This window comes from Larimichthys crocea, chromosome XX (genome assembly GCF_000972845.2).
Source record: "Larimichthys crocea isolate SSNF chromosome XX, L_crocea_2.0, whole genome shotgun sequence".
Classification (NCBI taxonomy): Eukaryota; Metazoa; Chordata; class Actinopteri; family Sciaenidae; genus Larimichthys; species Larimichthys crocea.
The window spans coordinates 6,865,197-6,883,452 of NC_040030.1; positions in this window are offsets into that span (position 1 = coordinate 6,865,197).

Below are 18,256 nucleotides of genomic sequence, written 5' to 3' on the forward strand. Positions count from 1 at the left end.
TGGCATTTAAAGATACGTTTACAAGTCACTGAGTGTAGCTGGAGGCTCAAAGCCACTCGAGCAGTGTTAGGCAACGTTGGCGCTTTCTTGCACTGCTCAGTCATTCGGAAACTTGGTGAAAGTGAAACATGTTCTCTAAATTCACCATCCATAATACATAAGATAAAAGGAGCATCTCCCACTGCACGGGCTATTAAACATGGTTTCTCCATATTTGTGATATCCACCAATACTTTAATTTTCTTTTTTATAGTGATTTATGCTGTCTAAAAACATCTACACTCACTGCCTAACTTTTACATTACATTACATTACATTACATTGCATTTAGCAGACGCTTTTATCCAAAGCGACTTACAGAGGAGGAGGACAAGTTTTTTAAAGGTAGAAAGGGATGTTGCTGTTCTAGTAGCCGTTGGTAAGTCATTCCACCATTTGGGGACGACCACAGAGAAGAGTTTAGAGTAACCTCGCTTTGCGAGAGGCGAGGGTACAACTAGACGGTTTGTATGAGCGGAGCGTAACGCCCTGGTCGGGACGTGAGCCTTTAGTAAGGCGCTGAGATAGGCAGGGGCAGATCCTGAGATGGTTTTGTAGGCTAGCGTCAGAGCTTTGTGTTTAATTCTGGCAGCTACAGGCAGCCAGTGCAGGTCGCTGAAGAGTGGGGTGACATGTGACCTTTTAGGTTGATTGAAAACCAGTCGCGCTGCGGCATTCTGGACCATTTGCAAAGGCTTGATCGTGCAAGCAGGTAGGCCAGCCAAGAGCGAGTTGCAGTAATCGAGGCGGGAGCTGACTGTAGCCTGAATCAGGAGCTGAGCGGCATATTGGGTCAGGTACGGTCTGATTTTTCTAATATTGTACAATGCATAGCGACATGACCTCGCTACGGAGGAAATGTGTTCAGAGAGAGAAAGACGATCATCTAGTACCACGCCCAGGTTTTTAGCAGCATGGTTAGGGGTAATGGTGACAGTACCAATTTTCAGGTTGAAGTCATGGCAGATTGACTCATGGGCAGGGATGACCAGGAGTTCGGTTTTTGACAGATTAAGCTGGAGATGGTGGTCTTTCATCCAAGTTGACAGATCAGAGAGACAGGCGGAGATGCGTGCGGAGACCGTGGTGTCGTCCGGCTGGAACGACAGGTATAGCTGTGTGTCATCGGCATAGCAGTGGTAGGAGAAGCCGTGTGAGCGGATAACATGGGACAGCGAGGTGGTGTAGATGGCAAACAGAAGGGGACCCAGCACCGACCCCTGCGGCACCCCCGTGGAGAGGGTATGAGTCGATGACAGACGACCTTGCCAAGACACATTAAAGGAGCGTCCAGCGAGGTAGGACTCGAGCCAGGAGTGGGCAGAGCCTGTAATGCCCATGTTAGCGAGTGTGGTTAGGAGTATGTCGTGATTGACTGTATCGAAGGCAGCCGATAAGTCGAGAAGGATGAGTACAGATGATTGCCCTCGTACTCTGGCTGTTTTTAAGGCTTCTGAGACAGATAGTAAGGCTGTTTCGGTGGAGTGGCCACTTCTGAAACCCGATTGCTTTGGGTCAAGTAGGTGGTGATGGGTGAGGAAGTCAGTGATTTGTTTAGAGACCGCCCTCTCAATGGTTTTCGAGAGGAAGGGGAGCAGTGACACCGGCCGATAATTTTCAACCGAGGCGGGGTTAAGCGTAGTCTTTTTTAGTAATGGCGTAACTCTGGCTTGTTTGAAGGCCGCTGGAAATACGCCTGAGGACAGTGAGGCATTAATCACGGATGTGATCGGTGGGACTACTGTAGGAGCGATATCTTGTAGGAGTTTAGAGGGGATGGGGTCCAGTGGGCAGGTGGTGGGTCGGTTGTTTATGATCAGTTTGGATACCTCGTCTTCCGAGAGAGGGGTGAACGAGGAGAGAGTTGCGCTGTTGTCTCGGGGGAGTAGCAGGTTTTGTTTGCTGATTATCGCCACCTTGTCTGTGAAGAAGGAGGCAAAGCTGTCAGCAGTGAGGTTGGTGGCAGGTGGGGGTGGGGGAGGATTGAGCAGCGATTTGAAGGCGGAGAAGAGTTTCCGTGTGTCAGTTGTGCTGCTGATTTAACTCTGTCAAGTTGGTGACATTTAACCCATAATAGTCCAGGACTTCTATATTCCTCTATTTGAAATTTGAAAACTGCTCATCAGTGGTTGGTAAAAACAAAAATAGTTAAGTTATCACTCCCATACCCACAGAGTATAAATATGAACATCATATCTGTGGTTTCTGAAGAACAGTGTGTGAATTGTGTGTTCAGTGTGGTGGCTCTGGCCACTGCCATCTTGGCAGTTCTCCCTCTGATGCCTCCCAGCTAATCAAGAAGCGTGGGTGGACCTGAGGTGGGTTGAATGAAGCCTGGCTGTTCAAACAAGCCGACGGTCAAATCGAATCCAATGAAATTCAATAATAAGAATTTTAACGAGTGAATTACAGGAAGATTCCGACTCAGTACAGTTGGCATGACTGAGGAAATTATCTACAGACGCAACTATTTTTTGTACTGGGCTGTAAACATGTTTATTTCTATATTTTAACATGGGGACTTATGGTTTATTGACTCATTATGTAGCCAGTCTCAAGTGGACGTTCCAGGAACTGCAGCTTTTACCAAATAGGTGAAGATGTGTCAGAAGAGGCCAAAAAATTCAACCTGAGTAAAATATTCAAGCTATTCTAGAAGATTCATGGGACATAAGAGGAAAAAGAAGAGACTAGGGAACGGAAGCTGAAAATCTGGTAGAGAAAAGGCTATGCATTATGGGAAATGTAGGATCAAGTGTTTTTGTGTTATGATATCTAACCCTCTACTGAATTATCTTAATAATTATTTGTTGTGAGTCTCCAAACTTTATAGAAGAGCACTACTAAATCTCTGCAGTGTTGCCCCTTTAAGTCAGTCTCAAACTGAAACTTGGAACTTCTTTTGAAATGTTAAATTTATGGTACCGTCAACAAGATGATGCCCACCTTTCATTTATTTTCATTCACACCATACTTCCATCCTTAATTAGCCGGCACTGAAAATAATTAAAGACCTGCTTCCAAGTCTAATGAGTGAGTCAGAGGAATTAAATAAGAGGCTGATGGCCACACACATTCCAACATCAATCCAATTATCCCAGTGCCCTTGTCAGTTTTGTCCCTGTGCGAACGGACAAAACAATTTGGAGTCCACACTCTCTGAAACACTTCAAAGAGTGGGAACCGGCGCTGTACAGGATCACCTGCCAAGTCCGCCGGGTGCTCCATCGGTCCCCCTCAAAGTTGACGGGCTTCGATCGCAGTGGGAGGGAGGAAGGTTATTAGATTTTATTGGTATGCGTGCCATGTTGGAGGGATTTCAATCCTGAGCACAGACCGGCGCCGAGAGACAGAACCTGAATCTACAAGCTGCATGATGACCTGCATTTAAATTCAGCCCTATCTCTCCTGTCAGTCCTGCCAGACGCACACTCTTCAAACTTATACACACACACACACACACACACACACACACACACACACACAGAATCTATATGAATAGTCACGGATATGCACACAGACCCTTAACATCTTTATATGGTAAACATATGCATGCATACATAAACGTACATACTGTATGGCATAAGACCTCCAAACATGTACACTGACACACATGTAACACATACATGTAACCTCCACACAGAGGCTACATTTACACCCTGGGCGAACTATTTTGGCCAGTGGGTGCTCCAGCTCCAGAATATTTAAGAGGTGCCCCTGAATTTACAATTAAGATACAATATGTAAGTTAGATCACACTCACATCACACATGCATCAGTTACCCAATTAAAATGACCATGATGCACATTTTAATAACATTTGTTAACATCCTATAAAATAAGCATAACACACTACAAATGATTTAAAAAGCTATATCACATGTAGCTTACAAAATGCCATGTCAATGTATATTAGAAGTTGTTTAAGTTAGCATAAGTGTACAGTAATAAAACATTCCACAGTCTGTGTGAATCTGCAATTGTTGTGTTGCAAACACAAACCAGACTAGGTTGCCTATGGGTGAAATTAGTTGCATGACATGATGTCAATTCTAATAGTTGCTAGCTGAGCAAAACTAAATACGACCAAATCCAGTCATCTTCTGTGGCTGATAGCAACATATTGGCAAGAGGCTAATAAACAGCCTGTAGCTGCTGTCACTGACATCACTCAGAAATCTGCAGACCTTTATCATTGGCCCGTTTCTCCTCTTCTTCTTTTCTTCATTTTCTGAAATGAGCACCTGATGCTTCTTTGGTTTTTTACTTTGGTCCATGATGAAGACTCCACATCATTAACCACTGTACCTTTGCCAACACTGTCGGGTCGCCCGTCAATCAACCGGAGTCACGTGAGGTCAAGTAGATTATTATTATTATTATTTTTTTCATTTTTCACATAACCCAATTAATTATATGTAGGTATATGGGTCTATGTTAATTCTATGAATGAAATACAATTTATTTGAAGCAGTTTGTGTTGTGTGGCCTGCCGCCTGGGATCAGTCTATCCCCCTCCCGCCTCCCTGTGGCTCTTCTGACACAGACAACCTGTATGATTCTCAGCAGCAAGTTGACATGACAATGAGGGCGCCCACTCCACTAACTTGACGTGGAAATGAGCGGTATAGCAAAACTGGCGATTTTTTTTTTTTTTTAGGACGCTCGTGCGCCCTCACATAGATTGCGCCCTGGGCAGTCGCCCACATTGCCCATAGCAAAAACCAGCCCTGCCTCCATATATATAAAAAGGAGCAAAATGTACACGTTATATACACCTATATGTTCAGATACAGACTCATGCTCACAGTTAAAAACTGAAAATTGACACTTTTGTATCAGAGAGATAATATTGCAGCTATCGCGCATCATTTTTCATAAAGTAAAATAATTTTTAGACGCTAATGCCCAAGCTTAAATGCTTCTCTCCATATTACAGTTAGGGGGGTGGACCTACTGTACAGTTCAATTTGTATTTGACTCAAAGGGTGGAATCAAGCAAACTAGGTCTGAACTAGGCCACTTCAGAGTCCTGGATCTCTCAGATTGAGTTGTAATGGATCTTGACCTCTCCAATGTGGCAACTGCGCAGACACTGCAAGATCCCTCAGCAGCCATTGAGGTTTCTGTGTTCTTATATCTATTTCTAGTTGGCTTTAACTTGGAATGTGGACGCAAGTTAATCGTGCTTGCTAACATTTTTTGAAAATGACCAGCAGTCCGTACGTGATCTCGTGATTAGAATTACGACACGGAGCAATTAATGTACTTATAAGAAAAATGTACTTATAATAATGCAGAATAATGTAGGAATTACCTGTGTCATGGAAGTGCAGTGATATAATACACACTCAGAGATGTTTGTCATTCACAAGCAAACACTCACCTCCCTGAAGAACACAACGTGTACAGGAAGTTATTAAAGCAAAAAAAGAAATAAAACTGATATTTCCCTCCTTTCAATTTATAATGTATTCACTGTAATATACACACACAGGACACGGATTTCAGTGCCCACAGCTACAACACACACACACACACACACACACACACACACACACACACACGCACACATCAGATCTCAGTATTGTTCAGTGTCACTTATGCTGGAATGAGGCTCTCTCTTTCTCTCTCTCAGATCCTCTAGGGAAATGGAAGCTCTGTGCATGTGTGTGTGTGTGTGTGTGTGTGTGTGTGTGTGTGTGTGAGGGATTGCACTGATCGTAAACAGCAGCAGCAGCAGCAGGGAAACAAATGGGTGGTCCCCCGACGGCTTCATCCCCTCGCCCAATCGATGATGCACGATAACGCAGCAGCGAGGCCCTCGGGGGAGACTGATGGAGTCCGGTGTCTGCTGCACAGTCGCTGTCAAACACACTGTCAGCGCACTGTTTTGCATTTCTGGATGAGTCGGTGTTGCAGTTAATTAAAAAGCTCAGAGGTGTATGAAATGCTGCGTGTGGGCAGGGCAGGCTGTATTAGAGGAGTGATATATTTTTGATCATCTTTACCTCTGAATTTCACAGCAGCCTTCTTCTCTGCTCTGCCTTTTCGATGCACACTGCTTTGGGGAATAAGGCAGCAGTAAACACGTTTTCCCAAAGGAGTGCTGAATTCCCCATCCGAGCCAGTCAGCTACAAATATGTCACCTTGCTTTGTGCTTCTCCCTCAGGGTGCTTGGTGCATGTTTGAATGCTGACACACGGCAGGTTAATGCAGTGTCTATGCTTAATTTCAGTTCTAATTGAATTCAGCAGTTTCTGATGCATGAGTATAAAACATGACCTAAAAATGTGTAAAGATGTGTGTATAACCGCGTATAAGATGCTGAAATGCGCACTCCATTACCATTTAAACACTACGGTAACTTTGAGGTAACCGCCTGCCTGCCTTTTGGCAGAAGATGGTGGATGTATGTTCATTTTAAGATGTCTTAATCTGCTGTGGCCTCACCAGAACAAACGTTGCAGTAATCACACTGCATAATCAGAAATCAGAGCTAAACAAGGAGCAAAAAAAAAAGCTGCAGCGTCAGGTGTACATTAATTTCTTTCTAATTTCATGGAAAGAGCTACTCTCTAATCTGGTTCAACGTCTTTTCAGTTACCAGAGTTGAGTTACCTGTAGATCTTTCTTGAAAGAGTTGTAGCATCTGAAGACAACTTTCAGTAAATATGATTTAACATCTAATTAAATGAAAAACCCTTTTCACATATTTTATGTGTTAGGGTTTGTCTTCATGACCTCAGAACTTCCTGGCTACAGACATCACCTTTTTCATTTTTACAACTAAATAGCAGCTTAGGGCCTTCTCCCCCTACTGGCTCACTGAATAATGGCTCACTGTTAGAAATGGTTGATGACCGCCTCCTGAACCTACCAGTAGGTTTAGTAGGCTCCTACTCGCCCATATAAATGGGACTGATGTGTGCTGATAGCGCCTATTAAATACACTGATAACAGTCAAATCAGGTGAATATTCCCATCAAACATCTTAAAATTCTGTTTGAACAGGAAAAAAAACAACAACCCTGAAGAGAGATCGCTGAAACTCTCTGATAAGAGCAGAAACTGTGAGGCGAGGTCACCTTCAGATACACTAAGCTCTGCTGAATCCGTTATCACAGAACATGATAGACGGGAGAGGGAGACCTCGATGTCAGAAACCATGGGACATGACTGGAAAAACAAATGACACAGACACAATGAGACACATTCTTACTCTGCTGGAGCCAAAACCAAAACAAATGCCTGGAGTCAGACTGAAAGGTCAGCTAGACACTGCACCATCAGTACCATGTGAATACATAATGAATAAGAAGAGAAATTTGATTTTTCTTTAATTTTCAGGCTTCAGCTGAATGAAACCTGGATTTCTGACAACAGAGCCTGCAAGAGACAAACTCTCTGCTCTTACTGTTTGATTTGAAAACACAGCTACATATAGATCGCCCAGTTACAACACTTGTGTTTAACACTTAAATGAAACAGTCCATAAATCAATAATACCTGACTTCATTGATTTAGTTTAAACTGTGAGCCGTCTTCCCAGGGGAGCACCGGAGAGCTGATGAAGGGTGTAGCAAGAGAGACGTGAGGCAAAGGTAATGAAGATACTTTAAACCTAATTGTGTCAAAAAAAGACAAGATGCACATATTTTTAAATTCATTACATCTTATACTTTAAGGATCATTATCATCGCTGATGTCCAACGTGAATAAATGTCCATAAATATTAGAAATCCTACAAGTAAGGTGCTCCCCATAACTTCATAACTTGTCTGAGAATAATCATGTTGTCTTTACATCCATGGCTGACTAAAAGGTATCAAACTAAATGTCATTTCGATATATTTTTCTGGACTATACAACATATTGTATACTTCATTTCTCTTTAAGTTTCATTTTGTTCTTCTTCTCAGTGTTTTGGCTTCATTACAGCTTCAGCAGGTCTCCATGGATCATTTTAGCCCTGAGCTTCAGCCGCTGATGCTCGGGAAATGTTAATTACCAGCCAGCCACATTCAACATTCAGACTCTCTCTCACACACACACACACACACACACACTTGCAAGACTGGTGTCTATGCCTCTGTGCTTCCTCCTTCCTGTTCTGACTGTGGATTTTGGAGGGAGTGATATACCAACCAGAGACAGCATAGCTCATCCCACAGGCAGAAAATGTTCTAGAAATGTTTCCACAGACTCATTGTGCCTTCTGTTAGTAGAATGTGTCAATGTTCAGATGGTGAACTAATGAAGTAAAATCTGCCGCATTAGAATTAGCAAAAAAAAATCATAACTAACAATGTTAGAACTATTAACATGTTCTAAAAACAGAAACATGTGAAACCATGTCAGCTTTTATTGCATGGCAGTTTGATTTAAACTGCTTTGATATTTTTATATAATCCAGCAAATACCCAGCAAAGTTGAACAAAATAGCTTTCTATGTAACTGACTAGACTAGGGTCAACCTGTGGCTGGAGACAGCTAGATCATGGTTAGGTTTAGGCAAAGATCATGGTTTAAAGTCATCAAGTGACGATGAATCGAGGACTGGAAGCAGAAGGTTTTAACTGTGTCCATGTCCTATTTTGAGCAATCAGTGGTTTGAACTCTAGCTAACGATAGGATACAATGAAAGATGACCTCCCATGGACGGCTGATTATCACAAGATACTAATCCTAAAGTTTTGTGGAACAGGAATGACTGATAGCTGCCATAAGGGAGATATTTTTGAGGTATTAAAAATGATGATAGGCATGGGGATCTACTTCCAGCCTGTAAAAACAGTTGTGTAACACCTTCTGTCCAAAAAAAAAAAGATGATGTCACAGGTATTGTGGTAAACGTTAACCCATATTAGGGATTAAAAGTCTTAATCCATTTGATTTAAGTCTGCAGCATTAAAACGCCATGAAGTGAAGAAGTGATTAGACACAGTCTTGCTCTCTCTCATTTATCTATACGATTATATCTGTTTTATGTCTATTAATAATATTCAGCTTTTAGCATTTAAATCAGTTTTATATCCAGTGTGGAGCACAGAAAGGCTTGAGACAATGAGACGGATTTTGTTTAGACTGATTTAACCACTTTTATTGAGTATGGGATCTGTGCATGCGAGCTATCTGTGTGCATAATCAAACACTGTATTGGGAGTGATGCTGTTTTTTCTAGTTTGAGCACGAGCTCCCATCCACTGATGTTAAACACAAACACATTGTTACATGATAACTGCCATAGTAGACAGATCTGTAGTAATCCCTTCTTATGAATCTGAATCTGGCCTAGTTCAGTCCCCAGTGACCAGCCTGGAAAAGTGGTCAGAAAGCAGAGCAAGAATATAACCCTCACTAAACTAAAAACAGAAAACAGCAGCTGTTGCTCTGAACTCCAGCATCTGTGGATCAAAGCTGTGCTGCACGGTGGTAAGGCACACAATGATGGCTCTTGTTTCCTGCTCTCTGCTGAGAGCAAAGGACTCAAGTCCCCATCAAAACACAAACCCCCAAAAAATGACAGCAAAATTGAAGGCTGGCAGAGAATGAGAGAGAAAACACATGGAGCAAAGACTTTAAAGGCAGATGTTTAGAGGATGTGACATCATTGCACACTGAAACCACTGAAACGAGAAAGATACATTTCTTTTAAAGTTAGCATCTTTTTTTAGGACAGGATGACCCAAAACTCCTCCTTAATGGAAACTCCGGGGCGCACATGTGTATTGCATATTGTGGTTGCACATGCACTTGTATGCTTGTGCTAAATGTAGCTGCTGGTCTCACAGAAAGGACATTTTTATATAGTCAACAGTTTCCTAATGAAGTGCTATGAATAATAAACTGCATGTTCAGATTTTTGCTGCTGATGGCCTGCGAGAACTTTCGGAAATCACTGCTTTTGCTGTGTGAAGCACACAGTTCATTAGCACACAGTATGTAGCAGTCAGGTAGCAAGTGGTAAAAGACTAATGAGGTACATTAGCTACTATCAGCACTTGAAAGTTCACAATATTTCCCTTAAATTACCCATTATGGAGATTCCTAATTACATTTTTCCCCACACTGCTTGAAAACATACCATGCAGTATGCAGATGTTCGCTGTACAACACTCATTTAGTAAATTGCTGTAGCTTGCATACAGGGACTGCAGTCTGACAGTGTGTCTTCTTTTTTTTTTTACACCACGTACCACACTTACTATTTTGGCCTTCACATTTTCGCAAGTAACTAATCATCAATCTATCTGTGTGACTACATCACAGGCTGATACTAAATATTTTAAATGACATTCCACCCATCTCATAGTTTAGTTTCATGTATTTTGATAAGATATGTATTCAAAATCAATTATTTTCTTTTAATAAATATGAGAGATGAGATACGAGAATTTCTACATAGAGCCAGTGTTTAGTTTGTCCATTCTGGGCTGCTGTAGAAACATGGTGGGACAATTCTTATTTTTATGTGATAATACACTCAGTAAACATAGTTATGCATATTATATTATATTCTGTATATGGCAGAAACACACTGGACCTTTAATTGCTATGGCTGGGCTAGGTTTGTGTCATCACATTTTAATTCAATTTACTGACAAGTCAAATTACAACACTAACATGCTGATATTTAGCATTTATACTGTACCATGTTACTAGTAAACACAAAGTGAAGGTTGGTGTGAATGTCAGGCTCCAAAAATAAACCACTGTTTTCCTTTAAATTCCTGTATCAGAAATGTCACCTCTGCCTGTATGAGCTTCGTACAAATAAAGATTTAGAGTGTATGTGTGCAGCTGGTGTGTGTGTGTGTGTGTGTGTGTGTGTGTTTTATTTTTTTTGTCTGTTCAGCACACACACATCACATATGACCTTCCACCATCGTCTGTCCTTGTCACCTCCTCATTCTCTCAAATTGCCCTTTGACCCCTGAACAGGAAATATGTCTCCCCCAGATTCTCGCTGTGCACAGAGGACAGACTGATATCCAGACACTCGCTGTCCTCTGCAGTCACTCACTTCGGGGGAATTTGCCACACACGTACGGCAGTGACCACATCCTCATAAGTCACCATCTTCCCTGTAATTCTGTTGCGGGAAAAATGTCGGATTTATTGCTGCTGTGTGTCTGATAAGAAATTAATGAGGGTGATAAAGTAACTGTAGACCTCCATACTTCCTGAGTGATCAAAGGCGTGTTAGATGACTGATCTGGTGAGTCAGAAGGAGCCTTCATGCAGCACACTCAGTGTATCCGTGTTTCTGTCAGCTGTGCTTCATGTTTGGGGGGATTTGTCTCATTAAAACAGTGCCGTGGACGACACAGTGCTCATAACAGAGGACTCACACACATCCTTGTACTTAGTCTAATTTCTAATAATCTGCAGACTATATTAATTCAAAGAATTCCTGCTCTAATGTAGGGTCAGGTGTTGTTGTGGTTTAACTTTTAATATGACAGAAAAATGTATACCATGTACTTTTTCTTACCTGTTTACCACAATATGACCATTGATATTTATCTGTGCATGAATTCTGCAGGTCAGGTTGCACACTCACAGAACAAACACTCGACACTCCACAATGTGGCACCCAGCCCTCTGCGCTGTGTGGTGGTGTGGTGGCGTGTTGGCAGTGGGTGTGGACGCCTGCTGACCACATGTTTTACGGCTCCAGCTGACAGTAACTGTAAACACACGCTACCACTGTTTTGAGTCAGAGGCACGGCTGAAACGAGAACCAGTCGCTTTGAGTTTCAGTCCAACTCATCCTGAGCTGAGTGAAATCTTTAAAGTCTGTGTAAAGTAAGAATAAATATGTGTGCTGAGTTTGTCAGACCAAAGAATAAAGTGTTATTAACCACCCAGCCAAATCTGAATGATTAAAAATAACAAGTTTATGAAAATAGGTGTTAAAATCGGTTAAAAATGAGCAATATTTCAACTCCAGGACTGTGGGGTGCTGACAAATCTGTCCCTGGTTGACTATGATTGTATTATGTTGGTACGTGATGAGCTCTTTCCACACAAACATTCAGTGGTACACTGCCAGTTACAGGATTACAGCAGGTGAGACAAGTAATAATGCTGTGACAGCTTCTATAATCTACTTATCCTTAACTCAGACCTAAATCAGTGTGTTAGTCTGTCTGACGTTCTTACAAAAAGCTCATACTACTGAAAGAATCGTCTTTACAAGCTGTTACTTTGAGATTTTTTTTCAGCAATTTCCTGAAGCAGCTGGTCACTGTAGTTTCGTACCAGTACACAGTGTTATTTTTAGACGCAGATCAATACACGGTGCTCTCGTGAGTATTCAGAGAATCATGTACTGTATGTGGACTGAGACAAAAAGAAAATGAATAAGTGTGTGTGTTCAGTGAAGGAACATCCAGTGCAACAGTGTGGCTTATTGATGTGTTTTTTTCTGTGGCACAGAGGAAGAAAATCTATCAGGCTTTGACACACACACAATAGTCATTAAGATGTATTCAGACACAGTGAGGTAGATTTTCAATAGAGACACCCGAGTTGTGCAAATTGAGGCAAAAGACAATGTGCACTCATCCCAGGGCTTTATGAAACTGGACTGTCTTCACAAATGTATAGAGACAAAAGAAGTGAGGCTAAAGGTAAATAACAGGAAGTTCCTTTTGAATTTTAAGAAGCTGAGCTATCACAGGTACACACACACACACACACACACACCCCTATTGTCTGAAAAATCTCTATATCGGCTGAAAAAAAAAACAATTACAAAAGGTTACAAAAGGTTTTGGTGTTTTTGTTGTAGAAAAGTTAATGTTTTAATTACATTTTAATTAATGAATTAATAATCATTCCTGATAAGGATTAACTTTTTTCAAAAAATAATCAAATTTGAATTAAAGCTGGTAGGTGAAGTTGTTGCACACAGTCAAGAGTCGTAATTTCCCAAAACTATCTATCCAACAAGCACACCCACACTGTGATTGGTCAGATGTGCGATGGTGAGAAAGCAGGTGGAAATTCTTCCTCATGCTTGATTTTTATTCTTCACACAATACTTCTGTCACTGTGAGTGACAACAACATGAACACCTTTGCCTTTGCATGTATTCTTATGCTACGTTTCAAGCAAACCCCAGCCTTAACACTGAGCTGTTTCCAATTCCAACACTGAGGATCTACACTGAATGCTCCAAACTGGATTCATACAGAGACATTGACCTTGTCATTGCATAAATATGTATGAATATAACAGACAGAAAAACTAGTCATGTTCCCAGTATATCCGTTTAATTCAAGCCCAGCTGATACTGCTGTGTTCTTCTTCTATCACCAGCTCCTCATCCTCTCAACGTGCACCTGCCCGATTCTGATCAAGATCACTTTGACAAAAAGCTAAGACAAAAAGGGTGGACAAGCTTCTTCTTTATTAGTCGGCTGCACTGAGCCCCCCCTTTGCTTTATGGAGGACTGTGGTGAAATATCGATCCAAGTGAGGCCTCCGCTGACCGCTGCACAGATAACAGTAACTAAATGATGGATCTTTCAATAGGATCCCTGAAGAGCGCCTTTAAAACAGATCTCTGCTGTCTCTCAGCCAGAACTAAGTGCCGGCAACGGCCTGGGGGATGTTAACTCTTATCTATGATGTATCAAGCTGTATTCAGGAGCGCTAGCAAAGTGCTGTAGCCTGTGCTCCAGTGCCCTGGGGTTATATTCTCACTGTTCAGGGTGCAAGCTCTATCCTCACATCTGCCTTTTTCCTCCCTCATCTTCCTCCTCTCTCCTCCCCCTCTCTACCTGTCAAACAGTACAAGCTCCCGTGCCTCCAGCCAACACAAACGCCTGGTTGGTATTGATGGACAGAGACAGCTGTAGTGGAAATACAAAACGTTTGAGCGCACACGCACTCACACAAACACACACCGGACTGTTTATAGAGGGTGCAACCAAAGCTGGGGAGCAGATTAACGACTTTACTTCCCAATTAGCCCACTCAGCAAGAGAGGAAATGGCTCTGACTGGCCTTCTGCTTCCTTTCTTCTCTGTGTGTCTCTACACAAGCATGAGTGTGTGTCGGCTGTCTCTGATCTAATTCTGAAGTGTTCGGCGCTGCTCTTTGACAGCTGCCTGCTGGCCAGTGGCCGTCACATGTTGCCTTCACTTCCTGTTCATGTAAAAGCTCTTCAGAGTCTGAAGAACCAGAGCCTGGAAACTGAGATGGGGGTGGGAGTGTGTGTTATACCCTGTGACGCACAGTATAAGTTCAAGCAGCCTGTAGCTGTAGGGTCATTTGGTGTGGTTTAACTTACGACATTTACTTTTTACTGATTTCAAAACTATTTTCAAATGTCTCTTTTTGAAGACAGAATCATTGCGAGATCAGCCAAGCTATTTTCATATACAAGGAATTTGTCTTGGTGTTATTTTACATTACATAATCACCAATGCAGCAGTAAAACACACACAGGCAAATAGAAAGAATACAATGACTTAAAACTGTTAATTTAAATGAGAGCAGTCATTGTAGGCCATGTCTACATTAAAATACAACTGCTCAAAATGTGGGCGCTCCTCCCTTCCAGACCAGCCATAACAACCTGCAGCGAGTCATTTGAAGGGACTTCATTTAAATCAAGGGCACAGCCTGTTAATTTGAGGGAACAAATTATTACTTTGTGCAAGCCAATTATCAAAACGTGTTACCTGATGGGCTCTGGAGTGTAGTGTACTCTCCCCGCCTCCCTTTGATAATTGTTCAAATGGAAACGTAATGAAAGAGTCTTACAGTCAGTGTGGGCGTCGGAGCCACAGTAATCTGATTCATTGATGTACTGACTGACAGATTTGTTGTTGGATTTGCACCTAAACTGCGTGGTGATTTGATTTATACATCCCAGTAAAATGCCACACAGATGTTTTCATACTGTATCATTTCCCTTGTGGAATACAAACTCAAATATATAACTGATATTGCGTAATCTTGACAAAGTTACACACTGCATAGCTAAGAATAAGCCTGAATCATTGAACGGTGCAGCTTTGTTTCTGTGGAACTCTCCTCCCTCCCTCCCTCCTAGTATTTTCTTGCTCTCTTCCCTGTGGGTATTCTCTTACCTCGTGAGGATCCCAGCTGCCCCTGTGCTGTCTGCTTGACAGTGCTCTGTCAAGCCCAGCCTCATCTTCCTCCCCTTTTGTTGCCATAGGAACCATCACCCATGGAAAAGTACAAGCAAGTGGATTGTCTGGGAAAAGGACAGCGAGGGGAAGCGATACTCAACCACGCCACACTGGAAGACAGCTGCAAAAACAAAACAAAAAGAAATGGTTTGTGTTATCCGAGAGACCAAAGAAAATGTTGTTTTACGCTGCTGAGGTTGGATTTATGTGATGGTGTCAGACCCCAATATTTCTAGTGGTTTTAGCACTTCGAGGCGTGAAGTAATAACAGTGAAAAGTAGATTAATTAGTCACGCAACTTCCCACAAGTCATCAAGAATGAAAAACACCCACGACTCCAGGCCTTTTCCAACAAAAGTGCAGAAACAACACGTTGGTTTTAAAAAGTTCTGTGGACACTCATGCTGGTTTTTGTCACTTTACTGCGAGGACAGGGCAAATTAGGAGGAGGATGCCAGTTTATACAAAGTGCTTATGGAAGATTTTTGAAGATTTGCATGTTCAGCGCTTCAAACTTCATCTCAACAGTTAATGGCCCATGAAAAGTAAGAGGAAATAAGATTGTTTTTTTTTTCTTTATTAGAAAAAAAGGGAGAATTCAGAAATAGGTCTAGTGGAAAAATCACTTAGCTCTATGTCTGCCAGCAGTAGCTCAGTGGCAGGGAAGCTACAAGTTCACATGCCGCTGAGAGAAGGGAATCGTTAAAGCTGTAGCTGATGAACTTTATTGAAAAAGATGCTATGTATGGCTGTTTTTTGTGCATATACCATTTTTCAAAATCATCACTGACATATTCTTTTATTATTCCACTCTGTCTGGGGTAATGCAGACAGAAGGGCAGCAGTGCAGAGGCCTGCGAGCCAGCAAACATGCACAATTTAAAATATTCAGAAAATCTACAATGCACACAATTTATGAGGAAAGTGAGACACCCAAAATGTTTATTAGACCTCGAGGATGCACACAGAGTGTTTTGGTAAAGAGCACTCATTGTAAACATAACTTTTGTTTATCTCCACTGGGCATCGTTAATATTAATTAAGATTATCATGGTCACTGTTAATGTGAAGCCAAAACTCTTGTTTATAGAATTCTATGGAGATTAAATTACTAAATTAATGTTTAGTGAAATTATGAATTAAACCCTTGTATGAATAAATGCAGACACAATCTCATCCTTCTTACAATAAAAACAATTTTGCAGGTTGTGTTTTTATTCCATTTTATTTATTTAGTTTACAATCTGTTATATAGCGTGGCAGTATGAAATAAAACTGACATTGTGAAGTGTTTGTCAATGAAGACAAACAGGGCAGATCAAGGGATGCGATTGGCTGTTGCTTATCAAAAGTGAAAATAAAGACACTCTGAAACAAATACTGCTGGAATTAAAGGTTGAATGTGGAAGATTTACAGGGGGCAGAAATGTTCAGGAGTATGTTTTTATTAGTGTACAATTACCTGAAATAAGAATTCAGGATTCAGTTGATTGCAATCTGCAACTGCACCACTAGCCGCTAAATCCTACACTGGTCCTTTCAATGAAAAATGATGAATGAATTAAAGCCTGATGAAATATGATGGATAATGTCAGTTTCATGATTAGATATTTTATCATATGATTACTGTCTTCTTTTTTGAAATTTTGGACACTGGATTTCCCAGGGAACTTTAATAGCAGTTTAATTTTAGTTCAGTCTCTCACGTCACTTTTCATATAGAGCAGGTCACTTCCTCCCGCAACAAAATCGCAACAAAAATGTAAAAAGCACCGCAACTTTCACCGCAATTTTTTTGAAACCCTCATGCAACATCAGGCATTTAGGCCGCAACTATTTCAAAAAAGGCCCGCGAAATCCTGGTGGGACTGATATCATTTCCGGTTATAGACCGACAAGTTGATGTGGCCCGCATGGAAAAAATTTTTTTTGGGACCCCTGGTTTAAAGCGTCTGTCTCTTCTTTACTATGAGTTCCTTAGTAGGCAGCCAAAGGCTTGTACTATGGTGACTGAACAACATTAAGGAAAAGGAGAAACTGAATATCTGAGCAAGCTAACTTGCTAGCTTTGTAGCTAGCATTCACTCACAGCAAACACCGTCAAATTGAAGTATTTAACTTTAGGCTGTCCATCTAAACTAGTAAGTAATACTTTTATCTAAAATTTGTAGGTGTTTGAATGTTTGTATTGTTAGAATGCTAGTAGCGTCTGAGCTCTCTACTCAGTTCCCAACTGATAGATCAACAGAAACGGGGAAACATCCCACACCTGAAACGCCATGCTTTGTGACAGTAGTAGTTATCAGGCAGCAGTAGATATTATTTATTTATTTATTCATAAATTGATCATTCTCACTGGGATTCCAACGTTAGGTGTGTTGAGTTCCCTAAATAATTGAATATAATGCATTTTAAAAGCAGTGACAAGCTGTGATTACTATATCCATCTACTGAAAATGCACTGCTAGTAAACACTAAACATCTGTTTATTTCCGACAGGTTCTTCACGTGTCACAGCGGGATGGACACAGCTGCACATAATAAAATGAAAAATAGGTATGTTTGAGTCAGGTGTACCAATTACCAAATCCTGATTACACTTCCTAATGCTCGCTCATTAACTCATGTAAACCGATCTTACATGTATCCATAATGAATTAGATTAGCTGCAAGTGTGTTCACCTGTGGAGATGAGCATTGTTACTGCTCGAGGTATTCATTTTAATGACTTTTACTGTACTCACAGCCTACCTACCTGGGGAAATAAGGTGTCATTATAAATTGTGACAGTGATTTTCAAAATGTCCTTGAATTCTTTAATGGAGCCAAACATTTATTTCAATATATGTCTAGTTAAAGCATCAGTCTGACATTTTGGTCAACTTGCTTGTCTGCTTTCCGAAGGAGAGTTCAATTAGAATAAACCACTCTTGACTGTCTGGTAAATATAAGGCTACCCAGCAGCTGGTTATCTTAACTTAGCATTCAACAAAATCCACTTAAAGCTCACTAATTATCTCTTTATATCTCTCCAAGTCACAGG